We start from the raw sequence: 21,668 nt of genomic DNA on the forward strand, positions 1-21,668 counted from the left end.
GTGTCAGTTCCTTCCTTCCCACACTTCCTCTAGGTTAAAGTTGAATTCTTTGAGATCAAGATTTTTTTTGTGTGTGACTTTAACAATGTTCTCTTCACATGTCCTTGCATAGGCTCAACAATTGCTTGTTGACCCATTTTAACCTCTTTTGAGCGTCATCTTCAAAGTGTAACTGTCCTTGACAATGAAAGAGACCTTCCTATTGTCTGGTCCTTCCAGGCAATCTTTAGCATGGAGCTCAATGGCTTTCAGATGGAGGAGTTGGCTAGAGGAAGAAGACAAAGTAAGCTGTTGTTCCTGAGTGACTTTGCTAAAGTTTCCCTTTTCTCTCTTAGAATGGTGCATTTCTATAGAAGATGACAGACGTTTTGACAGGTGCAATATGCTTTGAACTGTTGTGTCTGATAATTCTTTTGTCTTGGGTTTTCCCAGAAGAGTGGTACATCTTAGGATGCTGATATGCATATTGTTTGCTTTTCATTTAGTGTGGTGAAGCCGTCCTTCTTGCTTTCCTTCCACTTCTCTCTTTAGACCCTCTGCCTGCATGTCACTAACCCAGATGGGGAGGCAGGCATTAGAGCAGGAACCTTTCTCCTACCCTTCCTTCCCCTTTTCCTCCTCAAAATGGAAATCACTTTTTGCATGGTCTTCTCATTGTTTACAAAAAGACAGAGAAAAAAAGAAATTACCTAAAGGCATTAAGAAAAAGCAGAAATTATCTTTAGCTTAATAACCTAATGAAAACCACTGTTTACATTTTGGAGCATATCCTTTCATACATTTTTCTTAGCATATTCACATATAGAACTATTTGTGCAGGAATGAACTCTTACTACACACATTGTTCCATAAGCTGTTTTTTCCCCCTTAACAATGAACTGTTGACATCTTTGCAATATCAACAAACAGTGATCTACATTAGCATTTTAAACACCTACAGAATCTTTTATTGCATCATTGTAGTATAATTTAATTAACCAATTCATTATTTTGGGACATTTTAATTATTTGCAAATTTCACTATAGGAAATATTTTTATGAAGAGTTTGATGAATATAGTTTAAGTATAATTGTTATCTACTCTTCTAATTACTTTTATAATGTGAATTCCTAAGGTTTAACTTTTGGTATCTTTTCTGTCCGAAAATATTCCTAAGTATTTTGTCTGATATGCTCTTTGACTCACAGAACTTAAAAAAATGATGATATTAGTTAGGAAATATTTGGTCCAAAACAAAAATGGACATCAGAGATCCTAAATAACATGACTTTGCCCCTTTGTTTTCTCATGATGAATTAGATCTACACAGATTTTTCTGCTTTGGTGTAAATGTGGTAGAATTTTTATCCGACAAATTAGAGGACTTCTCTTCAGGTACTAAGACTGGGGGCTTCCAAATATGTAATATATTAGTACTACCTGTTCTATGTCAAACCGATAAGATAATAGAACCTTAACACTACTCAATTTGTTTTTTCAAGTGATCTTATGTGTATTTCTATTAAATGTGATTGTTGTCCAACACCTTGTTCCAATTATGTCTAAAAACAACACACTGAACCAAGATACGAGGAAATTGTTTATAAAAGAAAGTAAAAATAGCCCTGCTCTTTGTAATGAGTGATTTTACATTTTTTGTTCAAGTTTATGTTATTCTTTAGTACTAAAAATTTCTAGAATCTGGCAAAGAATGAACTAATAAATAGGGAGTTCAGGATTTGGGGTTTTTGCTAATAAAAAATAGTTATAGGAGATTTTGAGATGTTTATCCATCATTCAGAACCTTCTGAAGACACTCTGACTTACAAATAAAGCATCTTGCCATGTAAGCAGTATCGGGGGACGTGAATGAAAGGCAAAATCTTTTACAAGTCTGACATAGTGGGATGTGGTTTGCAGAGCATCTGAAAAAATAAAAATATTGTGCTCTGTGGAAAATGATGGGATATAACATCTGTGTTTTGGATTAAGAAAGGATGAAATTATATTTAAATGTTTATTAAAAGTGACAGGTAAAAGTACTTGCAGTTTTCAAACAAGGACACATTAAACAAGGTAAGGTGCTAAATGTAATTTTTATTTATAACTTGGTACTTTCTTGTAAACTCTATGATCAATTTACCCTGTGTATTTGGTGAGTCCTACTCCTCATTTACCAACACTCACTAGATTTTCTTTGTTTTACTCAGACTCTACACAATTTGCACTGAATTCTCGTTATGAAAAATCAACTGAGATTGTAACTTCTGTTAAGTTACAAAATCCCTTATACTTTAGTTTATGCAGCAGGACACCAGGAGTTCGGAGTGCTGTGGGTCATGTGATCAATTGACCTCTATCTGGGTTCTGTGACTCTGCCTAGTAACAATTGATTAATGGTGTATGGTAACTTTGGGAGAATATCTCATCAGTTCCCCTGAGTTTGAAGACTTCCTCATTATCTTGGGCCTTTCACTGCTGCCCTTAGAAAATTTTACTCACAAATTAGGTTGAACAAAGTCTTCTCAAAGAAATTATTTTCGCTGTTTGGTCATCAGGGAGCAGAAGGCTTAATGGTCATTTACAGCATTGAAATAGGGAGGCAAGTGGCCATTAGAAAGTGGGGACATCATTCAGGCTTCCTTCTTTGCACCAGCTCCAGGCTTTCAGAAGAAGCAATGTAACAAAAACTATCACTCCAGTGACAAGTTGGTCTCAAACTTTCTCTCTCTCTCTCTCTCTCTCTCTCTCTCTCTCTCTATTTCTCTCTCCTCTGTGTGTCTGTGTGTGTAAGTTTAGAATTTCTGATTTTTGTTATGGGATAGAGGTTATGAGCACATTTATTTATTGAGATTTAGCATTCAGTAGCTACCTGAGTTCATGACAGGCACTGTTGGTCTTTTATCCAATATCTGTTCTCCTCTTATTAACAATTTCAGTTTTGTTTGGTGCAACAGTGTACTAGGTTTAAAATATTCTAATCTTCATACTTATTTGTAGCTGGAGTCACTTATTAACCTGTTCTAGTCAACTGGATGTAAACAGAACTCTACTGGAAAAGCTATCATTTTCCTGATTAAAAGAAATGAATTCAGCTGGTTTGTTCTTTGTCCCTTGTTATTTTCTCTTCTTCCTGCCATGACAAATGCAATGGTCGAATGTGGAGCAGCTATTTCCTGACCGTGAGGATAACAACCATATGCTAAGAATAGTGCAACCGGAAGCTTGCACTATTATATTATAACTTGGTACTTTCTTGTAAACTCTATGATCATGAGTTCATAGTTCATAGATCATGAGTTCATAGATCATGAGTTCTATGATGGAAACCGGGTCTCCGATGACTTCCTGAGCTGATGCACAGCCCTGATTTCTCTACTCTTGGATTTCTTGTTATGTAAGAAAAAAACTAAACTTATATTTGGTTAAGCTACTGAAGTCTGATTTCTGTTACATATAGTTGAATGTAGCCATGACTGACCCTGTTCCACTTGAATGGTACTTTCTTCATCATTTCCACTTGTCTAATACTCTCGGAACCTCAGTTTCCTCATCTACCAAGTGAGGTTGAAAATCACAGTCCCTACCACAAAGGATGGTTGTGAGAATTAAGTGAAATATACAATGTATATTGATGTCTTATCATAATATCTGATAATCTGAAGGTCTCAATATATATTATTATTACTATTAGGGTTTCAAATCTGGTGGCTATTGCCTCTGACCTGCCACTGTGTCTTGTCCCTCTCTAATGTTCACGTTAATTCCATCTTTTTAGAATCTGAAAGATAATCATATATTTATGGTATTTGTGTTGAGAAGCATGTAACACATCACTTCTCTCCCCCCCATTGCATACATACCTAGTCCATGGACAAATTGGTAAATCAAAGACAGAAAGTCACATCTAAACTATTAAATATTAGATTATAATCTCTGAGTAGTTGATATGGTTTGGCTCTGTGTTCCCCCCCAAATCCCACCTTGAATTGTAATAATCCCCACATGTCAAGGGTAGGACCAGGTGGAGGTAATTGGATTATAGGGGCTGTTTGTCCCATGCTGTTCTTGTGATAGTGAGTGAGTCTCATGAGATCTGATGGTTTTACAAGCGTCTGGCATTTGCCCTGCTTGCACTCACTTCGTCCTGCCACCCCGTGAAGAAGGCGCTTGCTTCTCCTTTGCCTTCTGCCATGATTGTAAGTTTCCTGAGGCCTCCCCAGCAATATGGAATTGTGAATTAATTAAACCTCTTTCCTTTATAAATTACCCAGTCTCAGGTATTTCTTCATAGCAGTGTGAGAATGGGCTAATACAGTAGCTGTTTCTGTTTCCAGGGGAAAAGAAACTGGGCTTTTTCAAGTGGAAATAAGTCATGATTTGAGCCCAGATCACTTGAATATTTATTGAATTAGAGATTCTCTTTTGTCATCAGGTGCAAGGAATCAAGCTTTCAGTTTGAGACTGAGCTCATGCTATAGGTAATGAAGGCTTTTGTAAGCAATGTATGTCCATCAGGAATTTGTGCCACTCAACTAAACAAGAAGCTTTGGAATTTGTCGTTAACACCAAAAAACTTCTATTTATTAATGTTTTTGTACCAGGATGGAAGGACACCTATATGGTGAATGCATAGTAATTGATTTCACAAATAATTGTCGACTATTTTAGGTATTTCATTCCCGATTATCCTTAGCATGAAGTTTTTAACAAAAACTTTTGAAAATCTGGCATAGGCTTGAGGAGACCTAAGTTCCAATTGAAATTCTGTACCATAAATAAGTTATTTAACTTCTCTGGGTCCTCCTTTTGTCATTTACATAATGAGAAGGACTTCCAGAGATGATCTTGTATGATTCTACACTTTTCCCAGCTTTACCAACCTCCCTTTACTGTACCCAACACATTCCTGTTTAGAGTGCTTTCAATTATTCACGACCATCCTTTCTTTTTGCTAGTTCCTAGGATATATCAACTTATTCCAATTTGCTTCCATATTCTATGATCCATTTCATTTTATCTTTATGTCAAAACTTGTAAAAGAGGGACAAATACATCCAGAAGTTGAGAGAGATTTTGATTGTAAAAACACCACACACATTTTTCCTCTCTATTGCAAAATAATAGTGATAATAACAATAATAGTAATAATAACAGCTAAAGTATACTGATTATTTACTATGTGCTAGACTCTCTGCTAAGCAGTTGATACATACCTCATATTAAGTCTGAGTTGGTTACTATGATATTATTTCATACATGAAAATAAAACAAGACTTAGTGGGTATAAATATAATTCATGACTGTCTTAAAATAAGAAATAGCTAAGTTGAGGCCTGACTACATGGGCATCTATTTCTAACAATTGTGCTAGTAACTCCACTCTATGCTACCTCTTCATGTGAAAATACTCTGTTTGTTTATTTATTTATTTATTTATTTATTTCATTTTATTTTTGAGATGGAGTCTCACTCTGTCGCCCAGGCTAGAGTTCAGTGGCGCGATCTCGGCTCACTGCAAGCTCCGCCTCCTGGGTTCATGCCATTCTCCCGCCCCAGCCTCCCGAGTAGCTGGGACTACAGGCGCCCACCACCATGCCTGACTAATTTTTAGTAGAGACAGGGTTTCACCATGTTAGCCAGGGTGGTCTCGATCTCCTGACCTCGTGATCCACCTGCCTCAACCCCCCAAAGTGCTGGGATTACAGGTGTGAGCCACCGTGCCCAGCCTCATTCATTTATTTTTTTCAGGACATATTACTTGAGCACCTACTATCTGTTTAGCACTGTTTTAAGTACTGAAGATTCAGCATTAAGTTGACAAAAATCCCTGCTTTCACAGAGTTATATTTTCAGTTTTATGTGAATAAATTGATACCTACTTCAATGTTTGTGTCAATTATTTTGGGGGACTAAAACAATCTTCTCCATGGTGTATTGCCATATGCAACAAAGCTGATTTTCAGCTATTTGGAGTTGCTGACATTTGGCATTGGACTATACATCCTATATTATTCAAATAATTTATCATATTACATTCCCAGTGATTTGTCAGAAGTCTGATCTGAAATTTGCTTTGATAACTCCTTTTTTTTTTCAAATAACACTCCTTTTTATAATTATTCTATCAAAGGCTTCATCCTTATTGTTAAACAGTTATTTGTATTCTATTATACTTGTGTATATTTATAATTTAATGGCAAAGTGACATAGTGGAAAGAATGTGAGCTTTGAAACTAGAAAGAGGTAGATTCCAGTCCTTTGAGGCTAGATCCTTAACCTCTCTAAGCCCTAATCTAAGTTCCAAATATGTAAAATGGAGGAAATAATTCTTACATGGCTGGATCCTTAGGAAGGTTAATAGTGATATATGAATTGCATCAAGTTTAGTGCTTAGCACAGAGTAGATCCTCATGAATATAACTTATTATGATTATTTTTGTTGATAGCTCAGGTTTTCAGGAGCAATGATTCTTCTTTAATTGCCTGTAATATAGAGAACAATATTTATACAACTAAATATCTTCCAACGTAGATCATAAGTCAGTAAACAGCAGTATCCAGGAGGCTTTTCCATATGTACTGATGTTCTAGTTCATGAGTTCTTCTGCCTTTGCTGTGTATTTCAGCCAGAAGCCAGGGCTTTGTTATGAGGACTACTTGCTTTGAGCGTTGATCCTAGGTAAGGGAATCATTTGCTTAGGAACCAGTGAGAAATCCAGGCCCCACCTCTGTGTTTGGCACAATAGGTACAGAGCCTAGCAGCCACTAGACTATCAAGGGCTCCATGAAAATATCTTAATTTCTTTTAAAATTAAAAAAAAGTGAGTGTAATCCAGCTTATATTATAGTAGTCTTTATACCATTTCAGTAGGGGCCCATAAGAGCAAAAGTATCTAGGACCCACAAAAGTCAACTGTGGCTCTGTGGGAAAACTCATGTGTTTTCACAGAGTCACCTTCCAGGTGTCTCTGAAGTGTGTCCTGGATATGCATTCATTTATTCATTCAACAAATATGTAACAAAGGCCTACCATGTTCGAAATATTGCTCTTGATATTAGCGACACCGTAACAAACAAAACTTCTTATCTTGTCTTTTAATAACCTTGGGTAAAATATTCCCAACACCCCAAATTCCTGACCTTAGAATAATTTTCTTGTGGTCTGGGTATTGCTAGGCCCTAGTGCCTCTCTGATGATGACTTGTCTTTGCTACCAGGCTCAGAGAGCTACCTGTGGGCAGACAATGTCAGTCACTCATCCTTGTGTCTCCAAGTGACAGGTAGAGCTCTATAAGGTTGGTAGAATGATTATCGAATGTGTCTCTGTGTTTCATTTCTGGTTCATTCTGCTTTTTTTTTTCCCCACCAACTTGTCCCAAGTCAATACAAGGATTATCATCAATGGATGTACTTGTTAACAAAACATTCTTTTCTCTGTGCTTCCAAATATAAACAATGTACTAAAAATAAGAACTCCAGATATTTATATCTATAGCAATTTTGAAATTTCAGAAATAAAAGAAGCCCTTGCCATCTTATGTAATGTTCTTCGAGATAGCCCTAATTAGGAGCACACAGGCATCACACTCAGGTGTAGTAGAACTTGTGATAAGTTCTTTCACAAGTTATTGACAAGATTCTGCCACTCAAAATTTCTTCTCATCCCAAAAGTAACTAAATGGTGTCTTAAGTGAAGCTGATGGGGTGCTTTCATGCTATTTTTTCCTCTCGTGATAATTAAAATGGTCTTTGAACAAAATATGCATTGCATTTGCCCAGAAAATGGTTCAAGTTATTTTCTCTTGTTCTGTGTCTGAAAGGAGACAAGCTATTCACCAGCACATTCATCCATTCAATCTTTTACAAAACATTTATTGAGCAGCTACTATGTTTCATGGAAGGAGTTTGGCGCTAGAAACAAATTGGTGCACAGACGTTGCCTTTCTCCTTAAGGAGCTTTGTGCCAGTGTGGGGAAGATAGATGATGCTGTCAGAAAGCATAATAGGAAAAAATGACTTAGTCAGAGGCCCCAAAGGAAGGAAATGGGAAGGGGAAGAGTATTTCAGATGTGAGCACTGGCTGGTCCAAGACTGCAGAGAGGAAAATGAGCTGGCATGCTGGAGGCTAGCATGCCTGGAACACAAGGAGTGAAGGGATTGTGGTCAGAGATGAGGTTGGATGAATCAGTGGAGGCCAGACCCCGAGGGCCTTGACACCTTGTTAAGGATTTTTATTTTCTTCTAATAGCAATGGAGAGTCACTAAATGGTTTTAAGCAGTGGGATGGGCTCTGAATACAGAGCAGAGTAGATTAAAGCAGAAGCAAGCAGTCAGCCTATAGGCCATGCACTGTGGTCCAGAGAAATGATAATGGCAACTTGGACCAAGATAGTGATTGTAGAAATGGACAAATGGATTCGTAGATACTGTTCACTAACTTTGGTGTTCTCTGGCAGCACCTTACTCCATGCTGATGTGGTATACTGATGACACGCAAAGGCACAGGATAAAATGCTAGGAAGCTTTTATAATTCCAGATGGCAATTTAAAAATTGTTTTATGTTAAAAAAATAGAATACGAAATAGAACAAAACATTCATTTGACATTTTAAACCTAAAACAGAAGACTTTAAAGACATTTTCTGTTTGGTCCAGGATCTGTTAGGCTAAACCTCTTGGTTTCCCTTTGTGTGTGTGTGCATGTCATTTGCCTCTGACAGTAATTTCTATGGAATAATTTGAAAAATGCTGTGTTGAGGTGCTACCATCCTCCGGACCTTGGGTGGTTCTTGTCTCTTGATAAATGAATCTTGAAAAATCCAAAGGTTTTCAAAACTCAGAGTGTCTCTTTCATGGGAAAATACCAAAAATTGGAACAGAGGACTCGAGAGTGCCACTCACATTACGTTGCAGTAGCAGGTGTTCACCTTAAAGACAAATTAAAGCTGACCTTCTGCTTTACATACTTTAACTAGAGTCCTCATCTCTTTTTTTCATTGTACAAATCACCATAATAACAGCATATAGCCATGTGTTGCTTAATCATGAGGATCTGTTCTGAGAAATGCATCATTAGGCAATTTTGTTATCGTGTGAACATCACAGAATGTACTAACACAAACCTAGATGACATAGCCTTCTACACATCTAGGCTAGGCTATATGATATATCCTATTGCTCCTGGCTTATAGACCTTATACAGCATTTTACTGTACTTAATACTGTAGGCAATTGCAACACAATGGTAAGTACTGTATCTAAACATAGAAAAGGTACGTAAAAATACAGCATTATAATCTTAGAGGACCTTCATTGTATAAGCAGTCTGTCTTTGACCAAAATATTCTTATGCAGCACATGACTATATTCTTGGTATTTCTCCCATTTCACTTCCTCTCTCATCTTGCTTTTTAAGACAACAAGGTCTTTATTTATTTGTTCTATTATTTAGATTTGTTTTATTTGAGGATTTTCTTTGAAGTTAATGTTTAATGCAGGTACCAATTTAACTTAATTACCTTACAGAATCAGAGACTCCTTAATAGTCATTACATCATTTAGAACTCTCGATTTTAAATGGACAGAAGTGCAACTCTAATAAACATAACCAAAGAAGAAAGCTTATTGGCTCACATAACTCAAGAATACAGGGATAATTGAGGCATGGCTAAATCTAAGAATTCAAGAAATAATCATGAAATTTCAGGATCTCTCTTTCTCTTGCCCTCTTTCTTTCTCTTTTCTCTCTCTCTTCATAGTCTAGTTGAGTTAGTTGTGTGCTTTTCTTTTTCACACTAGCAGGAAACAATGGCTCACACATGTAATTCCAGTGACTTAGGAGGCTGAGGTGGGAGGATCAATTGTACCCAGGAGTTTGCAGTTGCAGTGAGCTATGACTGCACCACTGCACTACAACCTGGGCAACAGAGTGAGACCCTCACTTAAAAAAAGATACGTTAAAAGGCCAGGCACGGTGGCTGACACCTGTAATCCCAGCACTTTGGGAGGCCAAGGTGGGCAGATCAGGAGATCAGGAGATCAAGACCATCCTGGCTAACATGGTGAAACCCCGTCTCTACTAAAAATACAAAAAATCAGCCAGGTGTGGTGGCGGGCGCCTGTGGCCCCAGCTACTCTGGAGGCTGAGGCAGAAGAATGGCATGAACCCAGGAGGTGGAGCTGGCAGTGAGCCGAGATCGTGCCACTGCACTCCAGCCTGGGTGACAGAGCAAGACTCCATCTCAAACAAACAAACAAACAAAATATTAAAAAGAACAACAAACACATCTGGATGGTACAAAAGTAGCATAGAAGAAAAATTATAATTCCCATATTTATACTTATTCATTTTATATAGAAAGACAAGGAGTACAAGGGTGGAGTAGGTGAAAAGTCATTTGGAGTCTTCATTTTACCTCTCTCAGACCTGGAGATAATCTCAATTCTCTTCCCAAACATTAAGATTCTTGCAATTCTGGGTAAAGAATCTCGTAAATGTAGAATTACTCTTTCAAATAGACATCATCTTAGTAACTGATTACTTGGATAGAAAATCGTACAGTCACCTCAAATATGAAGTATTAGCATTTTATTTCTATGTAAACTTCAACTGTCAGTTTAGTTCCTCCAGGGTCTTCCTAATCTACCTCCCTCTTACCCTCCAGCAAGGTTGAGTTAGTGGCCTTTCCATGTAGAAGAGTAGTTCAGCATTTGGACTTTGGAGATAAAGATTTTAGTGTTGGAAGTCCACATTTTCCTCTTAGTGGCTGGGTGACCTGCAAGTCACTTTCTCTTCCCTTGGTATCAGTTCTCACTCCATGAGCTGAAGAGAACAACTCTTATCCATAGGTTCATGTGGTGGACTAAATGGGAAAACCTTGGTAATATCTTAGCACCATGCTGACTGCTCAGAGCAAAACACTCAATAACAAATAGTTTTCATAATTAGTATTATTTATTTATTGTATTTTATCCTCCCCTACCATTCAAGATTTTTTTTTTTTTGGAGATGGAGTCTCACTCTGTCACCCAGGCTGGAGCGCAGTGGTGCAATCTCAGCTCTCTACAGCCTCTGCCTCCCCAGTTGAAGTCATTCTTCTGCCTCAACCTCCCGAGTAGCTAAGATTACTGGTGCATGCTACCATGCCTGGCTAGCTTTTTGTATTTTTAGCAGAGATGGGGTTTCGCCATGTTGGCCAGCTGGTCTTGAACTCCTGCCCTCTAGTGATCTGCCTGCCTCGGCCTATCAAAGTGCTGGGATTACAGGCATGAACCACCGCACCTGGCCCCATTCAAGATTTGAAAAATGAAATATAGCTCTTTTCTGTTGTTGTTGTTCACAGCACAGACCCTGTCACTGGATTACATGTGAATCCCTGCTCTACTACTACAATCTATGTGATCCAGAGCAAATCACCTAATCTGTAAAGCCTCCAGTTCCTTGCCTACAAAGTGTGGGTAATAGTAGTATACACTTCTTAGGTTATTGTAAGAATGAAGTGAGGTCATATTTGTCAAGGGCTCAAAAGAGTATATGGGACATTGTACATATTCAATGTTAATTATTAATATTACTGTCGATGTTAAATTCCTAATGCCTCTATCAGTGTTCAGTAAACAGTTGGGCATCAATAAATGTTTCCTGATCAATGAATGAAAATTTTATACTTACCCTGTCATATGCTTTTACTTCCAGTCTTAGTTCCCATGTTATTAGCCTAAACAGAGCACCATGAAAGCAGAAAACCTGTTCTCCAATTAATTACAACTTATGTCTAGGTTACCTGCTGTCTCCATGCCATGGTGTCCCACCTTTCAATACAAGAGAGAGAAAGCTGGACTCTTTCTCCTGCCTGTTTTCAAACCCATAAGAGGCATCAGCTTTAACATTTCAAGCTAGCGTTTCAGGAAGAGTAAATTCATCTTCAACCACACACCTAGTCATTATGCTGACATCTCATTTCCTGGTCTCTCATGACACTGGTTTTTCTCTATCAGTGATTTCTGACAGGAACAGTGAACTAGCATGTGTGGGAGGTGAGTTCCTGGGGAAACCAATTTTGTTAGCAATATTTCTTTCTGCCAGCTGTAGCTTCCAAACATTGCCTATATTTTTGCTTTTATTTCTATATTTTATATAAACATAGTACAACAATATATACATCAATAAATATATAAATACATATACACATGTATATTTAATAGCTTTATTGAGATATAATTATAATAAAAACCTTGTATATATTTAATGTATACGTTTTGATGGGTTTGCATACATGCGTACATCTGTGGAACCATTACCACCATCAGTGTAATAAACATCCATCACCTCCAAGTTTCCTCCTGCCCATTTGGTGTGTGTGTGGTGGGGGAGGGGGGCAGTAAGAACACTTAAATTGAGATCTACTTTCTTAAGAGCATTTTAAGCATACAATGAAGTATTATGGACTATAGGCACGATGTGGTACAGCAGATCTCTGGATCTTATTTTATCTTGCATCACTGAAACTTTATACCTATTGATGATGGAATATTATTCAGCCTTAGAAAAGAAGGAAATCGGGGCGGAGCAAGATGGCCGAATAGGAACAGCTCCAGTCTCCAACTCCCAGCGCGAGCGACACAGAAGACCGGTGATTTCTGCATTTTCAACTGAGGTACTGGGTTCATCTCACTGGGGAGTGCCGGACAATCGGTGCTGGTCAGCTGCTGCAGCCCGACCAGTGAGAGCTGAAGCAGGGCGAGGCATTGCCTCACCTGGGAAGCGCAAGGGGGAAGGGAATCCCTTTTCCTAGCCAGGGGAACTGAGACACACAACACCTGGAAAATCCGGTAACTCCCACCCCAATACTGCGCTTTAAGCAAACAGGCACACCAGGAGATCATATCCCACACCTGGCCGGGAGGGTCCCACACCCACAGAGCCTCCCTCATTGCTAGCACAGCAGTCTGTGATCTACCAGCAAGGCAGCAGCGAGGCTGGGGGAGGGGCGCCCGCCATTGCTGAGGCTTAAGTAGGTAAACAAAGCTGCTGGGAAGCTCGAACTGGGTGGAGCTCACAGCAGCTCAAGGAAACCTGCCTGTCTCTGTAGACTCCACCTCTGGGGACAGGGCAATAACAAACACAGCCGAAACCTCTGCAGACGCAAATGACTCTGTCTGACAGCTTTGAAGAGAGCAGTGGATCTCCCAACACGGAGGCTGAGATCTGAGAAGGGACAGACTCCCTGCTCAAGTGGGTCCCTGACCCCTGAGTAGCCTAACTGGGAGACATCCCCCACTAGGGGCAGTCTGACACCCCACACCTCACAGGGTGGAGTACACCCCTGAGAGGAAGCTTCCAAAGCAAGAATCAGACAGGTACACTCGCTGTTCAGAAATATTCTATCTTCTGCTGCCTCTGCTGCTGATACCCAGGCAAACAGGATCTGGAGTGGACCTCAAGCAATCTCCAACAGACCTACAGCTGAGGGTCCTGACTGTTAGAAGGAAAACTTTCAAACAGGAAGGACACCTACACCAAAACCCCATCAGTACATCACCATCATCAAAGACCAGAGGCAGATAAAACCACAAAGATGGGGAAAAAGCAGGGCAGAAAAGCTGGAAATTCAAAAAATAAGAGCGCATCTCCCCCGGCAAAGGAGCGCAGCTCATCGCCAGCAACGGATCAAAGCTGGACGGAGAATGACTTTGACGAGATGAGAGAAGAAGGCTTCAGTCCATCAAATTTCTCAGAGCTAAAGGAGGAATTACGTACCCAGCGCAAAGAAACTAAAAATCTTGAAAAAAAAGTGGAAGAATTGATGGCTAGAGTAATTAATGCAGAGAAGGTCCTAAACGAAATGAAAGAGATGAAAACCATGACACGAGAAATACGTGACAAATGCACAAGCTTCAGTAACCGACTCGATCAACTGGAAGAAAGAGTATCTGCGATGGAGGATCAAATGAATGAAATGAAGCGAGAAGAGAAACCAAAAGAAAAAAGAAGAAAAAGAAATGAACAAAGCCTGCAAGAAGTATGGGATTATGTAAAAAGACCAAATCTACGCCTGATTGGGGTGCCTGAAAGTGAGGGGGAAAATGGAACCAAGTTGGAAAACACTCTTCAGGATATCATCCAGGAGAACTTCCCCAACCTAGTAGGGCAGGCCAACATTCAAATCCAGGAAATACAGAGAACGCCACAAAGATACTCCTCGAGAAGAGTAACTCCAAGACACATAATTGCCAGATTCACCAAAGTTGAAATGAAGGAAAAAAGGGCAGCCAGAGAGAAAGGTCGGGTTACCCACAAAGGGAAGCCCATCAGACTAACAGCAGATCTCTCGGCAGAAACTCTCCAAGCCAGAAGAGAGTGGGGGCCAATATTCAACATTCTTAAAGAAAAGAATTTTAAACCCAGAATTTCATATCCAGCCAAACTAAGTTTCATAAGTGAAGGAGAAATAAAATCCTTTACAGATAAGCAAATGCTTAGAGATTTTGTCACCACTAGGCCTGCCTTACAAGAGACCCTGAAGGAAGCACTAAACATGTAAAGGAACAACCGGTACCAGCCATTGCAAAAACATGCCAAAATGTAAAGACCATCGAGGCTAGGAAGAAACTGCATCAACTAACGAGCAAAATAACCAGTTAATATCATAATGGCAGGATCAAGTTCACACATAGCAATCTTAACCTTAAATGTAAATGGACTAAATGCTCCAATTAAAAGACACAGACTGGCAAACTGGATAAAGAGTCAAGACCCATCAGTCTGCTGTATTCAGGAGACCCATCTCACATGCAGAGACATACATAGGCTCAAAATAAAGGGATGGAGGAAGATTTACCAAGCAAATGGAGAACAAAAAAAAGCGGGGGTTGCAATACTAGTCTCTGATAAAACAGACTTTAAACCATCAAAGATCAAAAGAGACAAAGAAGGCCATTACATATGGTAAAGGGATCAATTCAACAGGAAGAGCTAACTATCCCAAATATATATGCACCCAATACAGGAGCACCCAGATTCATAAAGCAAGTCCTTAGAGATTTACAAAGAGACTTAGACTCCCATACAATAATAATGGGAGACTTCAACACTCCACTGTCAACATTAGACAGATCAACGAGACAGAAAGTTAACAAGGATATCCAGGAATTGAACTCATCTCTGCAGCAAGCAGACCTAATAGACATCTATAGAACTCTCCACCCCAAATCAACAGAATATACATTCTTCTCAGCACCACATCGTACTTACTCCAAAATCGACCACGTAATTGGAAGTAAAGCACTCCTCAGCAAATGTACAAGAACAGAAATTATAACAAACTGTCTCTCAGACCACAGTGCAATCAAACTAGAACTCAGGACTAAGAAACTCAATCAAAACCGCTCAACTACATGGAAACTGAACAACCTGCTCCTGAATGACTACTGGGTACATAACGAAATGAAGGCAGAAATAAAGATGTTCTTTGAAACCAATGAGAACAAAGATACAACATACCAGAATCTCTGGGACACATTTAAAGCAGTGTGTAGAGGGAAATTTATAGCACTAAATGCCCACAAGAGAAAGCAGGAAAGATCTAAAATTGACACTCTAACATCACAATTAAAAGAACTAGAGAAGCAAGAGCAAACACATTCGAAAGCTAGCAGAAGGCTAGAAATAACTAAGATCAGAGCAGAACTGAAGGAGATAGAGACACAAAAAACCCTCCAAAAAATCAATGAATCCAGGAGTTGGTTTTTTGAAAAGATCAACAAAATTGACAGACCACTAGCAAGACTAATAAAGAAGAAAAGAGAGAAGAATCAAATCGACGCAATTAAAAATGATAAAGGGGATATCACCACCGACCCCACAGAAATACAAACTACCATCAGAGAATACTATAAACACCTCTACGCAAATAAACTGGAAAATCTAGAAGAAATGGATAATTTCCTGGACACTTACACTCTTCCAAGACTAAACCAGGAAGAAGCTGAATCCCTGAATAGACCAATAGCAGGCTCTGAAATTGAGGCAATAATTAATAGCCTACCAACCCAAAAAAGTCCAGGACCAGATGGATTCACAGCTGAATTCTACCAGAGGTACAAGGAGGAGTTGGTACCATTCCTTCTGAAACTATTCCAATCAATAGAAAAAGAGGGAATCCTCCCTAACTCATTTTATGAGGCCAACATCATCCTGATACCAAAGCCTGGCAGAGACACAACAAAAAAAGAGAATTTTAGACCAATATCCCTGATGAACATCGATGCAAAAATCCTCAATAAAATACTGGCAAACTGGATTCAGCAACACATCAAAAATCTTATCCACCATGATCAAGTGGGCTTCATCCCTGGGATGCAAGGCTGGTTCAACATTCGCAAATCAATAAACATAATCCAGCATATAAACAGAACCAAAGACAAGAACCACATGATTATCTCAATAGATGCAGAAAGGCTTTTGACAAAATTCAACAGCCCTTCATGCTAAAAACGCTCAATAAATTCGGTATTGATGGAACGTACCTCAAAATAATAAGAGCTATTTATGACAAACCCACAGCCAATATCATACTGAATGGGCAAAAACTGGAAAAATTCCCTTTGAAAACTGGCACAAGACAGGGATGCCCTCTCTCACCACTCCTATTCAACATAGTGTTGGAAGTTCTGGCTAGGGCAATTAGGCAAGAGAAAGAAATCAAGGGTATTCAGTTAGGAAAAGAAGAAGTCAAACTGTCCCTGTTTGCAGATGACATGATTGTATATTTAGAAAACCCCATTGTCTCAGCCCAAAATCTCCTTAAGCTGATAAGCAACTTCAGCAAAGTCTCAGGATACAAAATTAATGTGCAAAAATCACAAGCATTCTTATACACCAGTAACAGACAAACAGAGAGCCAAATCAGGAATGAACTTCCATTCACAATTGCTTCAAAGAGAATAAAATACCTAGGAATCCAACTTACAAGGGATGTAAAGGACCTCTTCAAGGAGAACTACAAACCACTGCTCAGTGAAATCAAAGAGGACACAAACAAATGGAAGAACATACCATGCTCATGGATAGGAAGAATCAATATCATGAAAATGGCCATACTGCCCAAGGTAATTTATAGATTCAATGCCATCCCCATCAAGCTACCAATGAGTTTCTTCACAGAATTGGAAAAAACTGCTTTAAAGTTCATATGGAACCAAAAAAGAGCCCGCATCTCCAAGACAATCCTAAGTCAAAAGAACGAAGCTGGAGGCATCACGCTACCTGACTTCAAACTATACTACAAGGCTACAGTAACCAAAACAGCATGGTACTGGTACCAAAACAGAGATATAGACCAATGGAACAGAACAGAGTCCTCAGAAATAATACCACACATCTACAGCCATCTGATCTTTGACAAACCTGAGAGAAACAAGAAATGGGGAAAGGATTCCCTATTTAATAAATGGTGCTGGGAAAATTGGCTAGCCATAAGTAGAAAGCTGAAACTGGATCCTTTCCTTACTCCTTATACGAAAATTAATTCAAGATGGATTAGAGACTTAAATGTTAGACCTAATACCATAAAAATCCTAGAGGAAAACCTAGGTAGTACCATTCAGGACATAGGCATGGGCAAAGACTTCATGTCTAAAACACCAAAAGCAATGGCAGCAAAAGCCAAAATTGACAAATGGGATCTCATTAAATTAAAGAGCTTCTGCACAGCAAAAGAAACTACCATCAGAGTGAACAGGCAACCTACAGAATGGGAGAAAATTTTTGCAATCTACTCATCTGACAAAGGGCTAATATCCAGAACCTACAAAGAACTCAAACAAATTTACAAGAAAAAAACAAACAACCCCATCAAAAAGTGGGCAAAGGATATGAACAGACATTTCTCAAAAGAAGACATTCATACAGCCAACAGACACATGAAAAAACGCTCATCATCACTGGCCATCAGAGAAATGCAAATCAAAACCACAATGAGATACCATCTCACACCAGTTAGAATGGTGATCATTAAAAAGTCAGGAAACAACAGGTGCTGGAGAGGATGTGGAGAAATAGGAACACTTTTACACTGTTGGTGGGATTGTAAACTAGTTCAACCATTATGGAAAACAGTATGGCGATTCCTCAAGGATCTAGAACTAGATGTACCATATGACCCAGCCATCCCATTACTGGGTATATACCCAAAGGATTATAAATTATGCTGCTATAAAGACACATGCACACGTATGTTTATTGCGGCACTATTCACAATAGCAAAGACTTGGAATCAACCCAAATGTCCATCAGTGACAGATTGGATTAAGAAAATGTGGCACATATACACCATGGAATACTATGCAGCCATCAAAAAGGATGAGTTTGCGTCCTTTGTAGGGACATGGATGCAGCTGGAAACCATCATTCTTAGCAAACTATCACAAGAACAGAAAACCAAACACCGCATGTTCTCACTCATAGGTGGGAACTGAACAATGAGATCACTTGGACTCAGGAAGGGGAACATCACACACAGGGGCCTATCATGGGGAGGGGGGAGGGGGGAGGGATTGCATTGGGAGTTATACCTGATGTAAATGATGAGTTGATGGGTGCAGCACAGCAACATGGCACAAGTATACATATGTAACAAACCTGCACGTTATGCACATGTACCCTACAACTTAAAGTACAATAATAATAAATTAATAAAAAAAAAAAAAAAAGAAAATACTAACTTAAGCAAAATAAGCCAGGAACAGTAAGATAAACACTGCATGTTCTCACTCATATGTGGAAGCTAAAAAAGTTGATCTCATAGAAACAGAAAGTAGAATAGTGGTTACTAGAGGCTGGGAAGGGTAGCAGAAAGAGGAGGATAGGGAGAGGTTGGTTAAATGATACACAATAACAGCCAGAAGAGAGGATTTTGAAAGTTCACAGCACAAAGAAATGATAAATGTTTGAAGTGATGGATATGCTAATACTCTGATTTGATCACTACACACTGTAGGTATCAAAATATCCCTATGTTTTGTACTCCATAAATTTGTACAATTATTATGTGTCAATTAAAAAATAAAAAACTTATTCCTCTTAAATAAAAAAAAAAAAAAAAAAGAAACAACCAACAGAAAAAGAACAGTACAAAGAACATCCAAAAAAAAAAAAAAAAAAAAAAAGAAAAGAAGGAAATCCTGTTTTAGGTAACAATGCAGATAAGCCCAGAGGAGATTATGTTAAGTGAAATAAGCCAGGCACAGAAGGACAAATACCACCTCCCACTTACATACGGTATCTAAAGCAGTCAAACTCAGATGCAGGGAGGAGAATAATGGCTGACAGGAACGTTCAGGAGGGGAAAATGTGGAGTTTCTACATGCCTAGTCATCAAAACTTGGTTGTCAGGTGCACTCACAGTGGTAGTACTGAGAGAAGGCATTGGATTTATTTTGGAGGAATCGCTATTAGAATTCCTTGGAAGGAACAGGCCGAAAATACTGAGTGAGTTTCCCCACTTAGAGTCCCTGTGAAATGTCGACGTTGCTATTAATACATGAGCAATGGAAGACGAGCCTGTCTTGTTCACCTCTCCTGCCTGCTGTTTCATGTCAGCACATACCAAGGGGCGATGAGACCACTCACCCAGCTCACCTGTGCTGACTGGCAGGTGCCACCTGGCCAGCCACAGCCCAGTGCAGGAGTGGAGATGAGCTGTCCCCATTTTGTCCCAGCAGCTCTCCTCAACACAGCCCCTTCTAACGCTTCCGGCATCTCCCTTCCGTATGACTGGGCAGATCGCAGCTCTACCAATCTCTGAACGCTCGGTCTGCAGTATTACACTCCTGGGCTTTTTTTTGTTTGTTTCTTTTTGCTCTTTTTCCTATCTTACTGGAGAAAAAATAGATGATTTTTAAAGTGTATTTTGGTTCAGTGGAGGAAAAATGATTTCTAAAAGCATCTTTTGAAATCAGCTAGTTTCATTTTCACAGAAAATCCGCATCGCTAAGGTGGATTTAAAAAAAAAAAAAACCCTTAATATCTGGTAGACATAGCCCCCATGTTTGCTCTTAATCTCCGGTAGACATAGCTGCCCCATTTTTGCTCCCACACCGTATTTGTTATTTGAGTACCCTTTTTCTAAGGTTTTCATTTTTGAATCAAAAATCTTGCTGAAATTCTGGGTGCAATTCCTTTTTTTAATACATTGAGCAATTTTCAGGAAGAAATTTACTTTTAAAAATGTTACGTTATTCTATCCATGAATGTGATTTATTCTTCAATTTATTTAGGTATTTTCTTTATCTCTTAATATAATTAAAAATTGTGATCATCGGGCACGGTGGCTCACGTCTGTAATCCTGGCACTTCGGGAGGCCGAGGCGGGCGGATCACGAGGTCAGGAAATCGAGACCTTCCTGGCTAACACAGTGAAACCCAGTCTCTACTAAAAATACAAAAAATTAGCCGGGCGTGGTGGTGGGCGCCTGTGGTCCTGCTTGCTCAGGAGGCTGAGGCAGGAGAATGGCGTGAACCAGGGAGGCAGAGCTTGGGTGAGCCGAGATCGCGCCACTGCACTCCAGCCTGGGGCACAGAGTGAGATTCCGTCTCAAAATAAATAAATAAATAAATAAATAAATAAATAAATAAATAAATAAAAATTGTGCTCATCAAGGTTAGATGATTTTCTGTTATATACCAGTGGTTCTCAAGCGTAATCCAGAAACTACCAGAGATCTCTGATATCCTTTTAAGGAGTCTGTAAGATCAAAATAATTTTCATATTTACATTAAGAAATTATTTAACTTTTCATTCTCATTTTCCAGAAGCTAAATGAACCATAATGCAGAAGCAGATGCGATAGTTTAACCAAACATTAGAGATTTGCAAAAATGTAACATAATGCCATTCCTCTGTTTAATTTTTTTGGAAAATATAGTTATTTTTCATTAAATAGTGTTATTTATGTTATAGATTAATAAGTTTATTATAATTTTTGAATTAATGTACAGTTATTCTTTCTATCCCTCTTTCCATATGGTCCTTTTGGAAGGAAGTCACCATGGGCAGGCCACACAGAAATTACAGGGAGCTGTGGTTCTTCACTTTGAAGAGTGAGTATTGGTTGGTATGATTTTGCTAGTGTAAGTTATTGATTTTTTTGTTTGATTTTGTGTCCAGCAATCTTCCCAAACTTGGTTAGTACTAGTACTTTGAAAAATTCCTTTGTTTTTATTATAAATAATTATACTAATTGTAAAAATTTTATTTCTCTTTCAATCCCTTCTCTAATTTTTAAAAATATTTCAAAAACTAGCACTAATCTCAACCCTACTTCAAGTCTCATCACCAATTGACCTAAAAGTAAAATTAATTATCACATATTATCAATTCTAGAAGGAGGATGAGGAGCACTAAATCAAAAATACCTATGAAAAATCCTAACCTGTCCATCAATTGCACAAATAGACTGAGTAACAGCCATCCTAACCTACAATGCACTGTATTGGTCAGCTTTCATTATGTTATGATAAGATAACAAATCACATCACTCCCAAATCTCAGAGGTTTGCAAGATCAAAGATTTATCTATTTTTTGGTCACATTTACCTACCCCATTGGCTGTGGTTGACAGCAGCTTTGTCTCCTTTCTTTGGGATCCAGATGGAAGAAGCAACCCCTAGCGGAGGCATGGCCCT

General features: G+C 38.8%; 1 long non-coding RNA gene across 1 annotated transcript; it reads right to left on the reverse strand.

Moving 5' to 3' along the window:
- Positions 1 to 560: 560 nt before the first annotated feature.
- Positions 561 to 19,735, reverse strand: LOC139356668 (uncharacterized). Its single transcript, XR_011608914.1, has 3 exons — positions 19,623 to 19,735; positions 6,317 to 6,466; positions 561 to 647 (listed from the first exon to the last, which is right to left on the reverse strand). It is a non-coding gene; the product is annotated as an uncharacterized lncRNA (long non-coding RNA).
- Positions 19,736 to 21,668: the final 1,933 nt, after the last annotated feature.

The sequence above is a fragment of the Macaca nemestrina genome, chromosome 10 (assembly GCF_043159975.1).
Source record: "Macaca nemestrina isolate mMacNem1 chromosome 10, mMacNem.hap1, whole genome shotgun sequence".
In the NCBI taxonomy this organism is placed as follows: Eukaryota; Metazoa; Chordata; class Mammalia; order Primates; family Cercopithecidae; genus Macaca; species Macaca nemestrina.